This window comes from Pleurodeles waltl, chromosome 9, assembly GCF_031143425.1.
Source record: "Pleurodeles waltl isolate 20211129_DDA chromosome 9, aPleWal1.hap1.20221129, whole genome shotgun sequence".
Classification (NCBI taxonomy): domain Eukaryota; kingdom Metazoa; phylum Chordata; class Amphibia; order Caudata; family Salamandridae; genus Pleurodeles; species Pleurodeles waltl.
In genome coordinates this window covers 52,056,157-52,079,774 of record NC_090448.1, presented here as the reverse complement: position 1 = coordinate 52,079,774, position 23,618 = coordinate 52,056,157, and positions in this window count along the sequence as shown.

Here is a 23,618-nt window from a genome sequence, read left to right as displayed (position 1 = left end):
GGCCGGGCTGGTCATCTTGATCCAGGCGTGCAGAGCTGCTGTCATCACTGTGGGCCTCTTCTGTGGGGGGACTGGATATGTCTGGCACCTCCTGTCCGGTGACGTTGGGTATGGGTCATGTTGGGGTGTAAATGCGTAATTTTAGTATCTGTGTGTGCATTGGGTGAGGTACCCTCTACTCCTGTGCTTGCATCATTGTGTTAGCCCTTTGTGATAGTTGGTTTGGGGTCTGTGTGGGTTTCTGTACTGGACATGCTTTGGTGACGGTGGTCCATGCATAGGTGTTGCATGCAGGGCCTTGGTATTGAGAAGTGTGGGTTGTGATAGTGGGACATATGGAGTTGATGGTGTGATAGGGGTGAGGGTAAGAGTGGGAGTATGTGATGGCATGCAGGTGGGGTTGGGGGGATATAGTAGTAAAGATATGACTTACCAGAGTCCAGTCCTCCTGCTACTCCTGCGAGGACCTCAGGATGCATTATTGCCAAGACTTGCTCCTCCCCTGTTGTTAGTTGTGGGGGAGGAGGTGAGGGTCCACCGCCAGTCCTCTGTACAGCAATCAGGTGTCTGGATACCACGGAACGTACCTTTCCCCCATAGGTCGTTCCACCTCTTCCTGATGTCATCCCGTGTTTTTGGATGCTGCCCCACTGCGTTGACCTTGTTGACAATTCTCCTCCATAGCTCCATCTTCCTTGCAATGGATGTCTGCTGCACCTGTGATCCGAATAGCTGTGGCTCTACCCGGATGATTTCCTCCACCATGATCCTGAGCTCCTCCTCAGAAAACCTGGGGTGTCTTTGAGGTGCCATGATGTGGTGTGGGTGATGTGTGAAGTGCTGTCTGTTGTGATGTGTGAGGGGATGTGTTGGTGTGTGTTGTTTGAGGTGCGTGGATGTTGTATAAGTGATGGCGTTGTGTGTCTGTGGATGCTGGTGTTGTGTTAGCTAATCTCTCTCTGGCCTTCTTTCAAATGTTTGGTTGTGAGGGTTTGTGGGTAATGTGGGTGTGTGCTTTATATTGGATTGGGTGTGTGGGTGTAGTGTGTGTGTGTGTATCAGGTGTGTGCATTTCGATTTGTCCAATGTGGTGTTGTTTTGTAAATGTGTGTGTATTTTGAGCGCGGCGGTGTGTACCGCCAATGGATTACCATGGTTGTAAGACCGCTGCGTTGATTCGTTGGTCGTGATAGTGTGGGCGTATTCTTGTTGGCGTGACGGTGTGGGTTTTGGTATCACCAGTTTATCACTGACCTTTGGTGTGGCGGACTTGTGTGGGTGTCTGTATTGTGGCGGATTCCGAGCTGTGGGTCGTAATACGTGTAGCGGATTTCTGCCGCCGCAATGGTATGTTGGCGGTCTTCAGCACAGCGGAAAGCGGGATTTACCGCCAGGGTTGTAATGAGGGCCTATGTCTGTTTTTGTTTTTCAGGGGGCTCATAACAATTTTCTGTTTAGTTTCTGCAAGCATAGTTTCAGATTGCCTTTTCCCCAATTTATTAGACTCATTCTTAATCCTCAAAAACCATCTGGGAAATACCATGTCACAAACTTTCATTCTTCTCAGTGCCATGAATGGCCTTTTTCCTTTGACTCTGTGAGATGCTTTGCGAAAGGACCATAACATGGCTCTTGCAGAATCCGAAACATTCAGACCCAATTTCATGGCATCCCTGATGCATTAACTCACCATTCTGTTCGTCCTCTCCACATGGCTATTACTTTGGAGATGATACTACCTAGATCTCTTATATTTGATTCCAGTATCATCAAAAAAGATTTCAACAGAGGAGAAGTAAATTGTACCCCATTATCAGATAGCATTTCAGAGGGAGAACCTTCCTTTTAGAAAATATCAGTGAAAAAAATTATCACCCGTTTGGGGTTAATCTCCCTTGTCAATCTCACATTTATCCATTTAGACATGTAGTCCAGTAAACTATTACAGATCTCTGCTGTGGAGACAACACTTGAAACGGCCTAAGAAAATCAATGCTTAATCTCTCCCACACACCACTAAGGCATTCAACATTTCGCAAAGGATGGCTCTTGTATTGCAAGCCCTTGTCAATGGTCTTACACATTACACACTATCTAACTATCTATCTATATTCCAAATCTCTGTCCATGGCTGTCTACCAATATCTTTCTCTGAGTCTGTTTTTGTGAGCCATCATACCCAGATGGCCCTCATGAGTAATCTTCAACAACAGTTTTCAGATCTTGCCAGGGGGAACTAACATTTCATTGTGAAATAGCAACCACTTCTCCAAAGAAAACTAAAATTCATATTTGACTTTGCTGTAAGCTTGAAAGTGTGGAGCCAGTGAACTTTCAAGTGGCGATCCCTTCATCACATGATGTATGACTTTGATAAATTCTGGATTGCTATATGTTTCCTCTCTCCACTCAGTTCTCACTCACATGCTTGTTGGAGGCCCATTAACCATTTGCAACTAAACACTCAGGGGGTCATTACGAGTTTGGCGGTCTTTTGGCAAGACTGCTGCGTTGATGGCTGCCAAAAGACTGCCAAGTTAGTCATCAGATGACTGCCATATTATGAGTCACACTGTGAAGACTGCCAAAAACAGTCAAAAATCTGAAACTTCCAGGACACTGGATGGCAGAAAAGAGGTGGGCCCACCACCAGCATCGCCAGCCCAACAAAAATCCAACCACCAGATTACGAGCCACAAATCACAGTGGTTCTTCCAAGGCGGAAAACCATTGGCGGTGTGAACTGCTGCGTTTGGCGGGCATATCACACTGAACAAAACACCGCATTGGATAGTTTGAATACCCCACACCTGACACACATCCACACATACGACACACCTACACACTGCATTATAAAACACACACCCACACAACCCACAGTCCTTTGCAACAGAAATGCCATTCAGAGACACTGAGAGCAGGCAATTAAATTGAGATAGCACCCTGACACCATAGGCCCACATACACATCATACTCAGCACCCACCACACACCAGTACAACAAACACATTACACACCTCACAAGCACACACAATCCACGACAAGCGTCTCACCCTCACAACGCACCACCCACACCTCATCAATCACCCAACTCTGCACCCTTACATTCACAACACCCCCACACACCATCTACACAACTACTACCATATCCCCATAAAAACGCCCATGTTTCACTGACGACGAGCTGAGGGTCATGGTGGATGAAATTGCCAGGGTAGAGCCACAACTGTTTGGAGCACAGGTCCAACAAACATCGATTGCCAGGAAAATTGAGTTGTGGCAAAGGATAGTCGACAGGGTCAATTCTGTTGGCAGCCATCTGCACATAAGGGACAACATTGGTAAGAGGTGGAACGACCTACGGGAGAAGGTCCGTTCCATGGCATCACGGCACCAGATCGACATGCAGAAGACTGGCGGTGGGCTCTCACCTCCTCCTCCATAGTTCACATCTTGGGAGGAGAAGGTCTTGGACATACTGCATCCAGAGGGCCTGACTGGAATATCTTGGGGACTGGAGTCTAGTAAGTACCCACAACATCAATGTAACACATTTTTCTTGTACTGCATCCTTTCTCACGACCCAAATACTCACTAATTAACTGAATGTCCCACTACACCTGCCACCTATCCACCCAATGGCCCTCACTTGCATGCCACCACCCCATTCAGCCCAACTGCCCACACAGCCCTGGTCAAAAGCACATCAGCTACTGGCTAATCATATCACTACGACTCCTAGAATGCACTAACCCACAAATGTGAAAACCTTGCATATGCACAACACATCACATGTAATGCATGGACATCTAAAGTACGAGCCACACCATCTAGATTGTTCCAGTGAGTGCCACTACATGGCAGTGACAGCAGTGTAAAGGCACACTCACAATAGCAACTACAGCAAAACACATCTACAACTCACTTACCATTCCTAATGAGCCCCTGATCCATATCCCCAAGCCTGCAATAGACTCCATGCACATGCACAACATCCAGAGACAGGACTATTACCCTAGCATACTCATATACTGTGTTCCCACTAGGACACCATTGTGCAATGTGCAGCTATAATGTGTGACATATAGCAAGCCGGACTAATCGTTAGCTAACACAGCTGAACAGTCATGTCAAGTATCAGACAAACCCATAAGCCATCCGCAATGCAATATGTACAATACTTGATTGACAGCTCCCAACATGGAGTATTGAAACCAAGTCACATACTTGTATGTACAACAAAGGTATGCTGTGCAGCATCTGTCAATGTCATTGCAGGGAATCATGTTAAGTCACTGTCTACATCTCACAAAGAACTAACCAAACACACTATCTAAACTTTACTCTGTGTCTCACTCCCTCCACAGGTCACCCTGCCATTGCCATTATGGACGGGATACCAGAGAATGGCAGTCCCCCTCAGGATGACGGCCCCAGTGAGGACAACATGCCTCGATGTCTGGACAGTGACGAACAACCTGACCCATCTGGGACACCTGGTTAGTCAACGACTCCCTGCCTGACCCTGCCCACATCAAGCCCTCCCACCCCTGGGGCATCCACATCACAGCCAACCATTCGCCCCCAAACCTATGTCCCAAGGACTGTTCAATGTATTGTGTGCCCCACAGTACAGGGACCTGAGTCAAACCTTGAAACCCCAGACAATGATGGTCCTGCTACCCCTGGGAGTGGGCACACCGTGCCAGGGGCACAGGCACCTGGGGCCAGGGTGCATGGGAGGGCTGCTGTGGGCTAGAGGATGGGGCATCCAAGGGACTCAACTGACCAGGAAACCAGCTCCCAAGTCTTGGGAGCATACCAAAGTTCCCAGGACAGGATGGGCCAAATTATTACCATGTTGGGGGGAAATCAAAGGCTGCTGAGGGAAATACCACCAGGAAGTCATGCAGCAGTGGCAGCACATAATGCCCCCATGGCTTCCATTGCAGGTGTGCTGAGGGACATCAACACCACCCTGAGTGGTTCCCCAACACCAACTGGCCCCTTCCACTAGCAACTTTGCATCAACCCCCTCTATAAAAACTAGTGGAATGGAGGCCCTGCCAGGGGAACCACATGCCTCAGACACCCCAACCTCTGTAGCTGAAGAACCCCCCCCCCCCTCAAACATGGACGTCCACCCAGACATCCAGCTGGAGCAGATGCCAAGACCAAACCCACTTCCAGGAAGTGAACCTCTCCTGATTTGCCACCCTTGTGGCACCCTGTTGACTGTTCTGAGACATTACTCCATTTTCCCATGGTACAAGGACACTGGGCCTGTGTAACCAAGTGTTGTAGCAGCTACTCTGATTAATCCATCTACCATGACTTCACTCATCACCTTTTTATTTATGTGTTCACATTTATTTTGAATGTTTCTACCCTGAAATGCACAATAAATCACATTTGGACACAGCTACTGTATATGTGTTTTTATTGACACAACAACATTTGTCATGCTTGCCAACTGTGGTCTGGTAATGTCTCCCTTAATCGAACAGGCAGTGTAATGGCCATCAGATTGAGGCTCCCTCAGCAGGAGGCACATGACAACAGAAATGTCACTGGACAGATGTCAGAGAGGTTAAAAATCCATAGAAACAGCAGGGTATAGTCTGTATTCCAATTTGCAATTAAAGCATGACAGAGAGTACCATCAGGAAGAAAGGCATGGTGGCATACAAATCACATTTTCAGATAATAGAAGTCAAGCCAATGGTAGACTACCTACAAAGCAGGGGCACCCAGATTGGGCCAATACATCACCAGGTGCAGGCCCTTCCATAGCTACAAAATCACATATCCCATGTAACACACAAAGATCATCACAGAGGAACACAGCACTGAAACCATAAACAAGCATAGGCCCCAGGCCTGTAGGATTGTCAGTCCCCATTGTCAGTATACAGTTACCTGCACCTTGAATAGCAACTTCAGTATACTAACACTACTAGGGGCCAAGCACATAACTATGTACCTCATCCATTGTGAATGCACAGGCAATGATGCAAACATCACACATGGCCCACTAACTACAACAGACACACAATAGACCATTTAACCCCCTCCCACCAACCCCACTGGCAATAGGAAAGGATTAAGCTGTCACAACTCCAGTTGTATGGAGGGAGGTACCAGCCAGTGTACCTACATCCATATCATCTGCCATCTGCCTGGTACACCTCTCATGGCTGTCAGCAAATACCATTGCTCAATGACAATTATTACCTCAAGCATAGTTTGCAGAGCCAAACAGGAACTTGACATATCATTGATTACAAGGAAAAGAGGATAGGATAGGGAAATGCCTCACACATAGATCTATACTGAGTAGTCCAGTGCAGAAGCATATGTTAGGATCTGATGTACCTGTACATGTCAAATCTGAACAAAATGTGCTGTACACATCACAGTCTATCAGTCAGCATCCACAACTCACACTTAGCCATGGGAACTCATGACTCCCCCACTGATGGAGCAAGTCAGGAGGAGTAATGGCTGACATCTACTACAAGTTGTGTACATACAACACATCAATAGGTCCACTTCACATACCTGTATGTCAGTTGAAGTACCTTTTGACGAGATCTGCCCTAGAGTCACTGGCTCCATCTTCATCTGGCTCTTCATCACTTGCCACCTCTGCATTTCCACCCACAGCTCCAGCTGCCTCACCCTCATCTGCAATCAGTGGTATCTGACGTCTCAGGGCTAGATTGTGGAGCATGCAGCAGGCAACAAGTATTTGGCATACCTTTTGGGGCGAATAGAGGAGGGCTCCTCCAGATAGGTAAGGACACCTGAATCTTGCCTTCAGGAGCCCAAATGTTGTTCGATTTCACGCCTTGACCTTCCATGGGCCTCATTATAAAGGAGCTCCCCAGGCGAGGCTGGGTACCTCACTGGTGTCAAAAGCCAAGGACAATTAGGATAGCCAGAGTTACCTGTGTACACAATGAGCGTAAACCACAATTGTTGTATGTTGGACTGCCGCGATTGTGATGACAGGAGACATAACTCACAAACCCTCACCACAAAGCAAACTTACCAAGCAGCCATGCCCTCTCTGTTTGTAGCTTTGCCATTAGATGTGGAACATTGCTGTTTTGCATGGTGTAGGAATCATGCACAGATCCAGGAAACTTATCTGTGACTTGTGAGATGTACTGGTCTGCCACACACACCACCTGCATTTTGAAAGAGTAGTAGTTCTTCCTGTTCCTATACACCTGTTCATTGGCACTGGGAGGGACTAGGGCTACATGGATGCCATCAATGGCTCCTACCACATGAGGAATGTGTCCCATATCATATAAGTCTGCCTACACAATGGCCAAATCCACACGTTGGGAGAACCTGATATAGCTGTCTAGGTGTTTCAACAATGAACACAGTACATCCTTGAACACCAGCCTGAACATGGGTTGAGACATCCCTGCTGTTAAGGCCACAGTATTCTGAAAGGACCCTGTGGCCGGAAAGTGTAGCACTGACAAGACTTGAATGATGGGAGGTATGCCATAGGGATTGCGAATGGCAGGCATCAGATCTGGCTCCAACTATGTACAAAGATCCATGATGGTCTGACGATTCAGACTTGCCCTCCATGGTTTCCAGGTCCACTAGTGGTCAGTACACCGGTGTGTGTCTCACTCTCCTCGTGGCAGCATTACTATGTAGAGAGAAGAGATTATTGTATGAGTTATGGAGTAAGCACACATCTTTTACACAGTGTGAATTACCTGACACATGACATCTGTTGAGGTTGCATAGCACTTCTGACATATACAGTACAGCTCATAGATATGCACAGATTCTAGCATCACTGCTGCACATTGGCTAACATGTTTATGGGAATGTACATGTTAAACTAATATGTGTGTACATGTTTGTAAGATGTAGCTGTCCTGCACTATTCACACATGTGTCTTGTAACCTACCCATAACTGCCCATGGCCAGTGTCTCTCAGGGTAGCTTTACATAGTTCTCACCATTCAACTCCCTCATCACATAAATTGTGAAATATATGACCATTATGTTGCACATACGTGATGGCACTACATATGTATATACACTTATTTTGGTGGAAAAGGTGAATGACGCAGATTAATAAGAACATCCATTGATGAAATGGTCCCAAAATGGCAGGCACCTAACCTACTGTACTGGACAGTTGGAAGTGACCTAAGTCCACCGTTAGAAGTCGTCAAGGCGGTAGGGGGACACAACCGCCGTGCAACTTGCCATTGGGTAACATTGCTGCCTTTGGCAGACTTGGGCCAATGGCGACGACCGCCGCCGCTGACGGTCCTGTACATGGCGGCCATGACCGGCATTTTCAGCAGTATTGCTCACTTGACTCCTGACACTGTTGCCAGCAAGACCTCTATGTCGTGAGCTGCTGTGTACTGCCTCTGGGAGCCATCATGCCACATCCTGCAGGTGATAGGGCCCCTGCCTTCACCCCGGAAGAACTTGAGAGCCTGGTGGATGAGGTCACACTCCTGTATGGACAGCTATATGGGGCACCAGAGGAACAGGTGAGTCCTATGCCTTAGCTATGTCTGATAGATGTTGTGTGTGACGTTGCGTCGGGCATGTGCATTAGTGTGGGTGAAGATGCATGCAGACGGCATTATGTGTAGTCGTGTGTGCTGAGAGGTTGGGTATGTGTGCCAGCTAGCTGTGACTGGTGTGCAGTGATCACTCCTCTTGGTATGGTACCAGTATACATGACTTTCTCCCTCTGTCTGTGTCAACCAGGCAGGTGAACGCTCATCAGAAGAAGGAGATCTGGCATGCCATCGCCAAGCAAGTGCGGTCCCTGGTGGTCCATAGCTGGCAGAGCACCCATTGCAAAAAGCGGTGGGAGGACCTGAGACGCTGGGCCTGGAAAACCATGAATGCCCAGCTGGGGATGTCCTCCCAACGAGGGAGGGGTGCCCGTCGGACCCTCACCCCTCTAATGGTCTGCATTTTGGTGGTGGCCTACCCTGAGGTGGATGGGCATTTAAGGGCAGCACAGCAGCTACAAGGTGGTAAGTATTTACATAAACAATGTACTTTGCTCTGATTCTTTGGCGCTTCCTGTCATACTTTACCAGCTGTGACAATGTAGGAGGGGCGACATGTTTGTTGACAACAGGGATTACATAGTACTCTATTTGCCTGACAGCGAGAGGGAGATCTGGACCTAGGCTCTTGCAGGTGTAAGTATAGGTCAACTGTGCAAATATACAGCTATGTGTGCATGTGGAGATGTACAATTAACAGTGCCACATGTGTGTTTCCACCCAGCCATATATATATATATATATATATATATATATATATATATATATATATATATATATGTATGTACCCTGCTGTAGCAGCCTACCTGTCCAGTAATTCCTAGTCCATGAATCATGATATATAAATATGTAGTTCTATGGTGGCTGATCACTGCCATCCATGGACACCATCTGTATTTGCTATAGATTGCTTGACATATGTGATTTTGGGCCTAGTTACCTTTTTTCGTGGTACAGGTATTGACCTCATGTGAGTCTACAATCTCATTAAGTCAACAGGTACGGGCAGAATAGGAATGTACAAATGGGTTTGTGGTGCTGTCCCCATTGTCCCTTCATATGCATATTAAGGCATATGTGAAGGTTGTAACTGAAGGACATCCAACTATGGGTGTCTGATATAGTGTATTTGCCTGTACCATGCTTTTCCATGCCATTATAATGTAGGCAATTCAATATCATCCCAATGCCTTTGTATCAGAGGAGTAAAGTTTTTGGGCTTTCCTACCCTTAGACAAAGTGCTATGTGCATGCACGATCTGCCAATGGCCTAACAATAGTAGTCCAACATACGGTATTATCCGCCTACATCATGGTTACTTGGGGACATGGGACAAATCTTAGCCTTAGTCTGGCTGATGTGGACGGGTTGGACAGGCATTGATTTAGTGTTACTTCATACTTGGAGATGTGATGTCTTGTCTGTACTGCTATTTGTCATCAAGGTGTTGTTGTTGTGGCATTTGTTATAAGTGCAACGGCAATGGTGTAGGTCCATGTGTCCATCATGTGTACATGTTATTTCAGTGGGATATGTGTGTTGTGTTGAACTAGGTACTAGTATTCACATGTCAGTATTTGTGTGAGTGATGTGGGTTCACTCATGTTGACATGTGGTGGCTCTGTATCTGCATGCCACGTGATGTATAAGTTGCCATATTAGGTATAAGTTGGCTGTCCTTTGTTTAGTTACACTGGTGTCTGTGAATGTCAGTGGATGTATCATGTGTGCTAAGTAGGACACTGTTGCACTACATGCATGTATGGTGTGATGTGGGTTATCTCTGTTTGGTGATAGCAACGAAGCCTCTGGAATTCGATACATGTGATTTAGCTGTTCTCAAGACATGTACTGATAGCACCTGAATGGGACTGGCAAATCTTGTATCTTCATCAGGGATTGTATCCATAGTATAAGGTCTGTACTGAGGGTTCAGGTGGGCATGTGATTTCAATGGCAGGTACTGTGTAGTTAGTAAATAGAGCTGTCTTCATGTGCTTGGTACATTAGTTATGGACATGGACAGGTCAGGAGTTGAATGTGAACCTGCATGATGTGGTGTGAACTGTCACCTGCTGTTCCTAATGATGATAGGAGAGATATGGCCAGGTTTAGGATGGATTTTAAGCTTTAGCTAGGCCACGATGTGCATGCTGACATAGGTTTACAGGTGATTTGATAGAAGGCTCCAGTTGTGGTACCTTACATAGAATATGATACTGGTGAGAGATATTACATAACGGGATGGATTGAAGTGACATGTTGTGACATGAGGTAGGCCATGTGGAGGTAGGATATGTGGTGTCCCCTATGGGATGCCCTAGACAGGAGATGTATAGCTACAGTTATGCATGTTTTGATGTGTGAATGTGAAGAATGTGATGACCCTCTTTCTCCCTCCCTCTCTCTCTATTTGTGTGCATCAGCAGCGGCAGGCAAAGGAGACGGGGCACAGGCGAGTGGGGATGCTGCCGGCCACGGGACCCGGAGTGCTGAGATCACGGACAGCGAGGGACCCAGTGGCCCAGAGGGCGAAGGGAGTGCCACGGGGAGACCAGATCTTCCACTTCATCATCCTCGGAAGCTGGGTATGTGGTATGGCTTGTTGTTTGGATGTACGATTGTGTGTTGTATGTATGATTTGTCAACTGGAGGTGTGTATAGTGGATGCTTAACAGTGTTTTGTAGTGTTTTGGTTGTCGTGTAGTTGTGTATTTGGTGGTGTTGTGTGTTGTGTGTGACCGTGCCACTGCTGTGTATCTGGGGTTTAATGTGTGTATTTGGCGTGTGTGTGTGTGTGATGGGCATATTGTGTGTGTTCTGTATGTGCATGTGTGTATGTGGCAGTGTGTGTGTAGGTATGAGGTTACGTGTGTGTGTGTGTCGCTCCCGCCAGCCGTCCCAGCTGCGTATGTTGGGTGTGCTAGGTACTTTGGCATTTTCCAACAATGACAGGTAAGTGTGTGTACTCACGGTTGGTGTTGTCACCGTCGTCGTTGCTGGTCCCGGAGTCGTTGGGCGAGCAGGAGCAGAGGGAAGATGTGCAGGTTAGGTTTCATGGCAGCTCCAGACTGGTATGTGTTCCTGAAGGTGAGTGTCTCCTTTTATAGAGTTGGCTCCGCCAGGGTTTCCGTGGTGGTGCGACAGCGGGGGAAACCTTGGCGGTGTGCAGCCTCGTAATATGTTCGACTGGAACATGGTCTCTGCCAGCCTGTAGGTGGCTGCCGTCGTCCGTCCTGACACCACCAAACTCGTAATGAGGCCCTTAGTGTTCTCCTCATCATCATCTTGATTACCCTTAGTATTCTCATGGATGGGAAGGCATGAAAAACAGTCACCTTTGCTGTTCCTACCACATAGCAAGTGTTCAACATCAAGATGATGTTACAGCAAATTTGAAGTCAATCGTGTCAACCTGGCAGTTGCTTTTGAAGAATTAACATGGCTGCCACTCAGTATAGGTACCAGATGCTTGTGGTCTGTGCGCAAAAGGAACTTTGGGCCAGATGTACGAATTTCCGCTATTGCGACTCAGAAATTGCGAATCGGTGCGACTCGCAATTTCCGAGTTGCAATATCGGATGCAGAACGGTGTCTCAGACACCGTCTGCGACTCGCTATGGGGTCGCAAAGACCCACCTCATAAATATTAATGAGGTGGGTTGCATTTAGCGACCCCATAGCGAGTCCCTGCACTCACAGGGATGGTGGCCTGCTGAAGTCAGCAGACCTCCATGTCTGTGACTGCTTTTTAAATAAAGTAGTTTTTTAAATTTATTTTGCAGCCCGTTTTCCTTAAAGGAAAACGAGTTGCAAAATAAAAAAAATAAAGAAACCATTTGGTTTCGTTTTTTCAGAGTAGGCAGTGGTCCATTGGACCACTGCCTGCTCTGAAAAAAACTTTTGGGCAACATTCACAAAGGGGAAGGGGTCCTTTGCGAATGAGTTACCACCAGGGTGACACTGGTGGTAACTGCGAATTGTGATGCGAGTCGCAAATAGGAAGGGAACACCCCTTCCTATTTGCGAGTCGCATTCACAATTTGCGAGTCGGTACTGACTCGCAAATTGTGAATGAGCATCGCACAAGGCTGTTTGCATGGCGCAAACTGCGATTTTCACAGTTTGCACCATGCAAACGGCTTCCTACATCTGGCCCTTAGTGTCCCAAACATTTGGTTTTCATTTTTTAACAGCCTACGTGCAGGCCAGAATTTCCTTCTCGATCATAGACTATTGGCGTTCATGTGGCTTAGACTTGTGTGAGACAACACAATCGTGTGATCATTGCTATCTTTTCCTTGAGACAACACAGCCCCCAGACCTACATTAATAGCATTGAAGGTATATGCAAATTATTTTTCCCTGGAACGAAAGGACTCAATATGTGAGCATGTGCAAGTAAAGACTTAATCCATGAAAAAGCACATTGTTGCTCATTGTTTCATACAAACTGAAAATTTTTCTTTAACAGATGGTACATGGGTTCAGCAATGGTTGCAACGTTGTCTATACATTTGGTATGGGACTCACACATACCCATAAACACCAACAACAGTTCTCAATTAATTGGTACTGGTACATTCCTAATCGCATCTAGCAACCCCAGTCTGAGTTTGATTTCAGAACCAGTAATCACATGCCCAAGATGTTTGACAGACATTACACCAAAAAACATGTGTCCTTTCTATGTCTTACCTGCATGTGCCTAAAATCATCAAGAACTCATCCTAATCTTTCTAGATATTCTTTCTCATCCATGCCAAAGATCAGAACATTGTCCTGAAAAGCCAAAACTGCACTTTTTCCCTGGAAAATGTTGTCCATGAGTCATTGAAATACTGCTGCTGCTGATGACAACCCAAATGGCATTCCAATAAATTGGCATACACCAGCAGGAATTCCAAATGCAGTCAAATGTCTAAAATCCTCTGCAAGACCAACTTGATGATAAGCTGATTGCAAACCTAATTTTGAAAACAAATTTGAGCCAGACAGCGTTATTACCATGTCATCGGTTTTGGGAAGGGAATGCTCATTCACTCATATGGCCTTGTTAAGACTGCGTAAATCAATACACATTCTCAATTCTTTTTTTTATTCTTTGAGCCACTACAATTGGTGAAAGCCACAAAGATGATTCAATAGGTTCTGACTCCATCCTTACACTTTTGTTCCAGGAGACCAGATAGCTCCTTCTTAACACTCAATGTGACACACTTCAACTTGTGCTTAACTGGCTCGTAACCTTCCTTGACTCTGATGATATGTTCAAATCCTTTTAACTCCCCAAGCCCCTCCTGAAAATGTTCTACAAAATTATCCAGTAATAACTTCATTTTCCACCTGTGAAATCTCCACCACATCACTTAACCACAAAACATGTTTAGCGCAACCTGGTTTCAAGATGGTACCTAAGCATCCTTGATGATACCACCCAAGAATGGCAGGCCCTTCTACTGAGATGTACATGTTACCGAATACTGTACTTCCCTTGAAAATTGTTAAAGAAAAGACTCACAGATATGATTATTTTTTCAAAACACACTTCATTACAATTTTTAAATTAGAATCACTTTAATAAAAAATTGTACTGGTTAAATAAATGAAACGTACATTTGATTATAACTATTAGTGATTCTTGACAAAGATAATAGGTGGGTTTTTTATTTGTTGATATGCTGACCGGTTCATAAAACCAATAGGCCCACTAAACCCAGTGTCAAAGTCAGTGGGCCTGCCTTACTTAAAATGACACCTTCTATATTGTAATATCACAGAGTCAGCTGTGCACACCTGCAAGGTTTGGGCAGGTTTGGCACCTGCACCTGCTCTGAACCACCCACCAGCCTCAACCCCTCACCAGAGGCCCTCTGTCCGTGCGGGGCATGGGTTGGCTTTACGTATGGTAATAAAATATTACTTTACATTTTAAAAAAAACCTTAGAAGTTCACAGAAAAAAATCTAATTTTAAAGGGATGTTATGCTCGGTTGAAAATGTCAGGTAAAACATACCGCTTTAAATTAACAAAACCACTGAAATTCGCCAGTTTTAGTTAAGTAAAGTAACTATAACTCGTGTCCTAAAGTAACTATAACTCGCAGCCTTGCTTTGCACTGCGTGTGACCTCACAAATTACATTAGTCATTACATATTCTTTGACATCATTGATAACATGACTGCAACATCTAAAATGATGTAATGGATGACAAGACTCAGCATGGCGGGGGCAGGAGTTATAGTTACTTTAGGATGTAAATTATAGTTACTTAAGATAACTATAACTGGTGATTTTCAGTGGTTTTGTAACTATAACTTGTGTATGTGCACCTACACATATAGGTGTGTGTACAGAAGTTATCTGTTGTCTTAATAGCTCTTTTTTTCCTCTCATCAGCAAATTGATGTTTTGAGCATTGTGTGGTGCAAGTTATAGCATGTGTTGAGTGCATTTATAACTATAACATACGAATATCAATGGTTTTGCACATTTGAGCCAGAACCATACTTAGTTTCAAACTATGTTTGTTTCAGTTAATATCACGTTTTTATTGCATACTTATAATCCAATCTCTGCTGTGCACAGCCAAAGGCATTGCCTGCAGCGTAGGCCTCCTGCCCACTCTCCTGTGGCTGGGCATCCCCAGCTGAGTATGGCTTTCAGCTGTGCGCAATGGAGATGTTCAGCTCAGGGGCTGGCTGCAACCCCACTGTGCATGCCAGTTGGGTGCAGGGTTTGGCCTGCTGCCATACCCTGTGCCGTTTCTCTTGCCTTTCAAGCAAAGCTAGGCTCTCATTTTAATGTTTAGTTTTGGTTGTGCACAAGTCAGGCACAAAATGATGGTGAATGCAACACCTAAAATAGCCACTTCATGAGTCAGCTCTGATTTGCACGTCATGCACTATTTAATGTGCTTTTTTTCCTCAAGTGTCTTGTATTTTCCATGCATCTGGGTACCCATGACCACTGTTTTGAAGTCTGTCATCTTTGGGGTTAGTCCCCATGCTTGCTCATCTTTTACTCGACAGCCCGAAACTCACGACTCAGAGCCAAATAAAGAGTTTCAAGATGGGTGAAAAAAATGATAGACCTAATCCAACCAACTACATTTTGCAAAGCGTTCAACATGTGGTTGACAGGATGGGAGAGTCATGACTCACAATTTAAAATGGCAAAGATATACAAAAGTGTTAAATCCTGAAAGTTTTCTTTCTAGAAGCATTTTTAAAAGCTTATCTCTCAAAAATGATTGAACGAATTTTTACCAAACCAAATACAGATTGTGATGTGATTGAAGTTCTAAGTTAATGCCAAGTTTGATGTTAATCCGTTCAGTCTTTTGGGCTGTAGATGTTACCAAATCTCCTATGGGAGATAAAATGTTAAAGCACTTCTTTTTTCACGCCCTTCCATTCACTTTTTTAGATGGATAGATAGATCCAAAATCAATGCAATGCTAGGATGTAAAATATGTTAGAGTAGGCAGAGATCTGATAGCATTGTCACAAACGTTTAGTCCAAAAGCATGCTAAAATTTTATATGGCACATTTATAGGTTATTTCTGCCATCCAGCAATTCTGTCATGAACACATATTCCACAAGGAACACCTGACAGCAAATGCTCTGGGTGACGCAAATTATTACGTACAAGTTTATTTCATAGACATTATTGCTGATGTGTATTTTCTGAAAAGTGTGCGGAGATTGTTAATCAATCAATCAGATATTTGTATAGCGCAACTTATCACCCAGGGGGTTTCAAGGCACTGGTGGGGGGACACGGATCAGTCGAAGAACCAGGTCTTGAGGTCTTTCCTCAACTGAGCCAGCGAGGGGAGTTGTTTTCTTTCCATATTGTGTTTTGAGTTTTGGGGTTCACACTATTAACAAAAATGAAACAAGATGATTGATATGTTAAACATTGCATTATGCCAAATGTCCTTCCTGTCAAAGAACTGGTCATTGTAGAGTTTTTTTAAGTCCATTCATATGTGACACACCTTTCTCAAGCTGCAGCACCACTGGTTCCAGCTTGGTGTATTTCAGTTCTGACAATAGGTGTGCCTGCATTGGAAGCTAAACAACAGGCAGTGGTGAGGGGTTTTAGAAAATCTCTGTAGACTTTCGTAATTGGCCAATAATTAAGTTTTTTTTAACAAAGGTTTACGCTGATGGATGATTATCTATCACATGGGGGATGTTGTGCTTTTGCTTCTCCCATTGATGTTCTAAATAAGGGCTTCCCTTTTAAGCAGAAAACAATTGTCTCTCTGTGGCTACATTATGTTCAAAGAATAGATTCAAAATGAAATAGTCTCATAACCACCAGCATTGTTTTTGTAAGTGACACTGATACGTCTTGTTCTAAAAACTAGGAGCCTCATACACAAGTGGCCTGCGCCGCCGATGCGTCACTTTTTTTGACGCATTGGTGGCACAGCCTTCAGGGCAATATCTACGAGGCCACGCAAAGCCATTTTGCGTGGCTTTTCATGGCCTTGTATAAACGGCCCTCTTTCACACATTACTCTGCATGAAAGGGGCTTTCCATGGGTGTTGCTGTGAGTGTTCCCACACAACACCCATGGAAAATAACGCATTCCAAATTTATAAGTTTGGTTTCATAAACCTGGGAATGTGTCAGTTTCCTACGCCACCCCAGGGGTGGCGTAAGGGTGGTGCAACAGGGAGAAATAACGTTATTTCTCCTTGTTTTGGCCTCTTTCAAGGATAGGATTGCACTGTATCTTGCGGATTCGGCACATTCCTGCCCTTTTGTTTTGATGCAGGGCAGCACAGCAAAAAGGCCCAGTGCCAAAACTTTGTAAATGAGGTCCTAGGTTGTAGAGGATTTTGAGTTTCATGTGAGTTAGGTGACATAAGGTCTGGTTAAAAATAAATGTAAACACAGATGAGCATATGTTAGCTGTTTACAGGTCTTTTACAATTTTATGTTTTTGAATACAGTGCAGCATTTACAGAGAATGGAGGTGACGTTTGGGTTTTGTTCCATTACTGCTAAAGTATGGTCATTACTATTGCATCTTACTTTACCATGACTTCTTTTCAATTTAAAAACAAATGGAAATAATCAATAGGATCATTCAACAACACGCTCACATGAAGACACAAATAGAAAAAATATCAACACAAAATCAACTTAACAACTGTATTATGCAACAAAAAGGCAGGTGTACAAGACAATAGCACAATGATAGAAATAATATTCGACTAGACCTCCACAACAAAACAACTACAGCACAACATAAACAACATAGCTGAAATTTACAACAATACAGAATGATAAAGCAAGAAAACAACACAACATATTAAAAAACGACATAACACAATACAGCACACCGCAACACAACATTACAATACATATACCACAACACAACAATAAAATACAACACTACGACGTGGTACATCAGCACAACACCACAACAAAATCAACATTGCACAATACAACAAATCAACAGAAGAAGTAATGATAACAGCACAGTGCAAACAACAAAACAACACATCAAATCAACACAACACAAAACACAGAACAGTTATAGAGTAAATCAAGAGCATAAACCAATTCCATAATACAACAACAAAACATGAAAGTCAGTAGCACAACACAACAACCAGCAAACTCCATCCAGTACCTATTGAGGTCCACCATTCATTTGCATGCGTTAAGTGCACATTTATTATTCTAAACACAATTACATTATAAGCAGTGCGCACATTTAACAAGTCCAGTTACATATATATGAAAGGGAGAATGCACCTTGTGGGTACATAGGCGGTCATTCTGACCGCGGTCACCGCCATTTGGCCGCTCCGCGGTCAAAAGACCACGGAGGCGATTCTGGCTTTCCCGCTGGGCCGGCGGGCGTCTGCCAAAGGAGCGCCCGCCGGCCCAGCGGGAAAGGCCCTGCAACATAGAAGCCGGCTCCGAATGGAGCCGGCGGTGTTGCAGGGGTGCGACAGGTGCAGTTGCACCCGTCGCGATTTTCACTGTCTGCCATGCAGACAGTGAAAATCATGCTGGGGCCCTGTTAGGGGGCCCCTGCACTGCCCATGCCAGTGGTATGGGCAGTGCAGGGCCCCCCAGGGGCCCCACGACACCCGTTCCCGCCATCCTGTTACTGGCGGTGAAAACCACCAGAAACAGGGTGGCAGGAAGGGGGGTGGAATCTCCATGGCGGAGCTGCTTGCAGGGCCGCCATGGAGATTCAGCCCAGACAGGGGAAATCCGGCGGGAAACTGCCGGATCCCCTTTTCTGACCGCGGCTTTACCGCCGCGGTCAGAATGGGCAGGGAAGCACCGCCAGCCTGTTGGCGGTGCTTCCGTGGTCATCGACCGCCAGGGTTGGAATGACCCCCATAGTGTAGATCGTTCGGCTCCTGTAGGAAGTCTCAAGAAATAGAACCTGTGGCCTGTAGATTTAAACTTTATCAATGATGTGTGTGCCTTTGGCATCTATATGTACCTTTTCTACAGTCCCTGTGTCAGCTTTTTAATTAATTCAAGCATTGTTTATTTTAATATGAATGCTTTCCAATTCAATTCAATTCAAACTCTATCTGTATACTTAGTAATGCCTTGGCTTTGTATTCATATATCTTAAACACTGGCTGTCTAAAGATGTGCAACTTAAACGAGTTGTATTATTATGTAAATAAAAAAATATATCAATACAAACCTTGAGCACAGGTTGCTAACTATGTCTATGAAATGTACACCTACACAAATTCAAAACAGTATAATAAAAATTCTGCCAAAGGGACAGCCAGTTTGGATTGTGTTATAAAAAATAATTCAGAAAAGCGAAACTCACTACGTGGAATGTACCAACATGGAAATTCAATAGAACAACCCCTATGGTTTCGGTTAGAGTTACTGTAAGGACAGCGGCGGCTCCTCCTCTAAGGCAGAGGAGCGTTAACCCCACTGCATTAAGTAAAAGGAAAATCAAAACGAAATGTTATTATCATTTTATTTTTCATTGCGAGCCAGGTTAGGGCGGGGCTAGGCTGGAAGGGGCTGGAGGAGGGCTAGCGGAGGAGGGGTATGTGTACCATAGGGGAGCATGTCTGTTTGGCCGGCCGTATTGGGCCGGCCAAAGAGACATGCGCACTTTGCATTTCTCCATCCGGCTGGATTGTGCAGCTGGGATGAGAAAGTGCGCAGGGTCCCACTCCCTGTGTAAGCGCCGAACCAGGCCGCTCTCACCAATCACAATGCTGCTGTCCTGCTGGTGACAGCAGTGTCGTGATTGGCTGAGGGGAGTCTAGAGCCTGTGTGCTGCTGGGAAGAGAAGGAGGACAGAGGAGAGACTAACGTGTCTCTCAAAGGAGAAGGTAACTGTTTTTTTAATTTGTTCTTTTTTAACTTCCCCTGCCCCGTCACCCTCTTTCAGTGGCTGCCGCCACTGTGTAAGGAGTAGGCCTAAGGTTAGAATTAGGGTTAGGCTGAGGCTTAAAATTACATTTACGTTAACAATGAAGGTTTCAATTTAAAGCTAGTTAAAGAATAACTGTTAGGATCATGGTTACAAGAACTGGTAAGGTTAGACGTTTTAAGACTAGCGTTAGGCTTAGGGTTAGTTTTAGGGTTTGATAATACAATATGCTTATGGCTTATGGTAAGTATTATGTTGAAGCAGTTGTAAGTTTAGATCCATGGTTAGTATAGGGATCAAGGTTAGGATTAAAGCTGTGTGGGCAAATCTAGGTTAATTTTCATTCTAGAAGAATTCATTGCAGATGGGCCTGTGAGGAGGACAAGGTAATATGAATATAGAAAAATGTTTGAGGCTGTTCATAAAGTACTATCAGTGATATTCTTCTCTATAGAAACAGAGACCCAAGCAAGCTAGTGTTACTTGACAAGATGTTTCAAGTGTGTGTGCGTGTGTGTGTCTATGTGCATGACTAATTATAAGCATAACGTGTTTTTAACATAAAGGTGTTCTGTGTCTTCTACAGTTTTAAGAAATATTTTACAAACACTGATGTATGTAAATGTATGAAAGCTTCTGACAAATTTCTGTATAGTTTTATTGTTTATAACTGGATTCTATAATTGTAAAAATGTTGATTTCTGAAAATGTGAATGCATTTATTTCCCCCCTCTCACTTTCTCTCCACTCTCATTCTCTCTCCCTGTCTCTTCTCTCTTCTTTGTAACATATACAATAGAGTAAACTCTACTTCCTTGTTCCTTTATGAGCTCCTGTGTGCTTCCAGTTTAGGATATTGCTGTGCAAAGAGAATGTTCATTGATAAATCCAAAGAAGCAGCAACAGCTGATGAAGAGGAGCATTGGATCTGTGATTGTACAGCATTTAACATCACAAGGTCAGTGGAACCTGTCACTCTGTGACAATCTCATCACCGCAAAACACAACATAGTTCAGAACTGCCAACCTATTGTTCACAACTCTGCCCACATGCATTTGACCTTTTGTTATAGTGTGGGCAAAGAGCGAGACCAGCCTCACAATTGATGTTACTTAAGGTGAGCTTGGGAGCATTATTCAATTCTCACCCCAGAGCCCTCTATCAGCACATTTGTGAAATAATTCTAAAGTGTCCCTTCCTCTCATTTCCTGTCTTTCACAGATTAAAGCACTGAAAGCAATGTAGAAGGCGCCCACCACGATTATCTGAAGATAAGGCGCGGGCTATGGTTCAATGCAGTGTCAAAACTGCAGCTCGAGAGGTGAAAGTGTCCAGCATAAAAGCTAGGAATCATCTCAGCTTTAAGACATTGAAATAAATCTAAGGGGAAAAAGTATTGGCCGAATTATTGCTGTCAGATGGCACTCGCTTACAGTACAAGATTTTTCTTTCTACTCTGAATAGGCTGAGTATACTCAATCACTTAGAGAAAGTGCCCTCGATTCACATTACTATCTACAAAGTAAATTCATTTTGCACTCCCCTAATAACAATAACCATTGAACCTAAAAAATGCACTTTTAATCCTAAACAAACTCAATGTACGTTTTTCCTTAAGAACTCATAATATACTTTCAGAGTCACCTAACACAATTAGAATTTAACAAAATCACTTCAATTTAATTCAGAATTACTCAATTGGTGTATTATTGATCAAACATAAATACACATGATAGCTTAAAGGTACAAAAACATCAGTGCTTCTCATGGGATATATTTTTTACACGTGTCATCGGTTATAGTCGAGGACATTGTCATGTAAAGGCAGGTGCTTTGTCAAGGCAGACAAAAGGAGAAGACAGAATGGTGTTAAGAAAAACATAATGTTATGTTATGTTACTCTGATTTATACAGCGCACATCCACCAGAGGGTTTATGACAGACAATAAAGATGGCCACTGTTGTTTAGAAAAGGGAGACTATTTTTCCCATGTTTCTCATGACAACATGAAGTATTTAGTAGGTGTCATAAAGTTCCCATAGCCAGCCATCCCTGAGAAAGACAGACATTAGTCTTACTAAACCAGCATGATGGTGGCTTGGAATACAGAAAAGTGCCAAGGAATATGTAAAACCTGGCTCGGTGTGCATGCAAGCCAAGGCATATCATCAACATTCTATGGCTCGCATACATGCTTTCACACCAACATACTAAAGCACACTCACACCTGTTCCTGGTGCAATGATTACCAGGCAAGACACAGTGCAGACCAGCGTGGAGGTGAAAACCGATGGCGCACTGTTCCAATCGTAAACTAAGGGTTTCTTCCCTATTGTTGCCTTCCGGCCTTTCTCTCGGAATCTGCAGTAGTGAGTCATCCAGAGCTTCCCCTGCAGTCTCTAGTGAAAGAAAATGATCTGTGTCATTTCTGCCTGTAAGTACTTATTCTGACTGGTCTTGACAGTATTGTACACACTTGTCAAGGATTATCTGTATCAACCCACCATCATTATACTGACACCAACAACATCTTCCCTGGTTGCTGTCATCACTGAGTTTCCAGACTATGCAAAAGATAATTGTTTTAGGTTGGATCCTCCAGATTGAGTGCATCAGGAATGCCAAAGAAGTAAGTATGATTTTTGTCATTGATACTTTACTACAAGCTAACAGACAATTCTAATGAGGTGTGAATTGCTTTCCAGCAGTACAAAGTTTTAATGACATAAGTAGCCATTTTTGGAGGATAACACTGTATTTTTCCATGCATGAGAGCATACTATCGGGAATTCCCATGTCTATGATGTTTGGTGCGCGGACAGGCTACAGATGCGAAGTTAAAGGATATAGCATTATCCACGAAATCCAAGGCTTTTTGTTTCTCTCATGCCAAGGTCTTTTGGAAGACACTATGGGGGTCATTCCGACCCTGGCGGTCATAGACCTCCAGGGCCGGGGACCACGGATGCACCGGCAACAGGCTGGCGGTGCATCCAGGCCAATTCTGACCGCAGCGGTAAAGCCGCGGTCAGAAAAGGGAAACCGGCGGTTTGCCGCCGGTTTTCCCCTGGCCTGAAGAATCCTCCATGGCGGCGCTGCAGGCAGCGCCGCCATGGAGATTCTGACCCCCTTCCCGCCAGCCTGGTTCTGGCGGTTGTGACCACCAGAACCTGGCTGGCGGGAACGGGTGTCGTGGGCCCCCTAACAGGGCCCCACAAAGATTTTCAGTGTCTGCATAGCAGACACTGAAAATCGCGATGGGTGCAACTGCACCCGTCACACCCATTCCACTCCGCCGGCTCCATTCGGAGCCGGCATTCCCGTGGAAGGGTGTTTCCCGCTGGGCGGGCGGGCGGCCTTCTGGTGGTCGCCCGCCAGCCCAGCGGGAAACTCAGAATGACCGCTGCGGTCTTTTGACTGCGGTACGGTCTTCTGGTGGTTCCCGCTTGGCGGGCGGCAAGATTAGAATGACCCCCTATATTTGCCAATTTTACCTTTGGTGACCATGGAATCTACTTTCAATAAAACAGAATGGTCTAATTAGTGGACCAGCTTTTTACCTTTGAAACACTGTTACTCCTTTTTAGGTTTCACCCACCAGACAGAGCAGGTGGTCTGAAGGTGAGAAGATCCTGT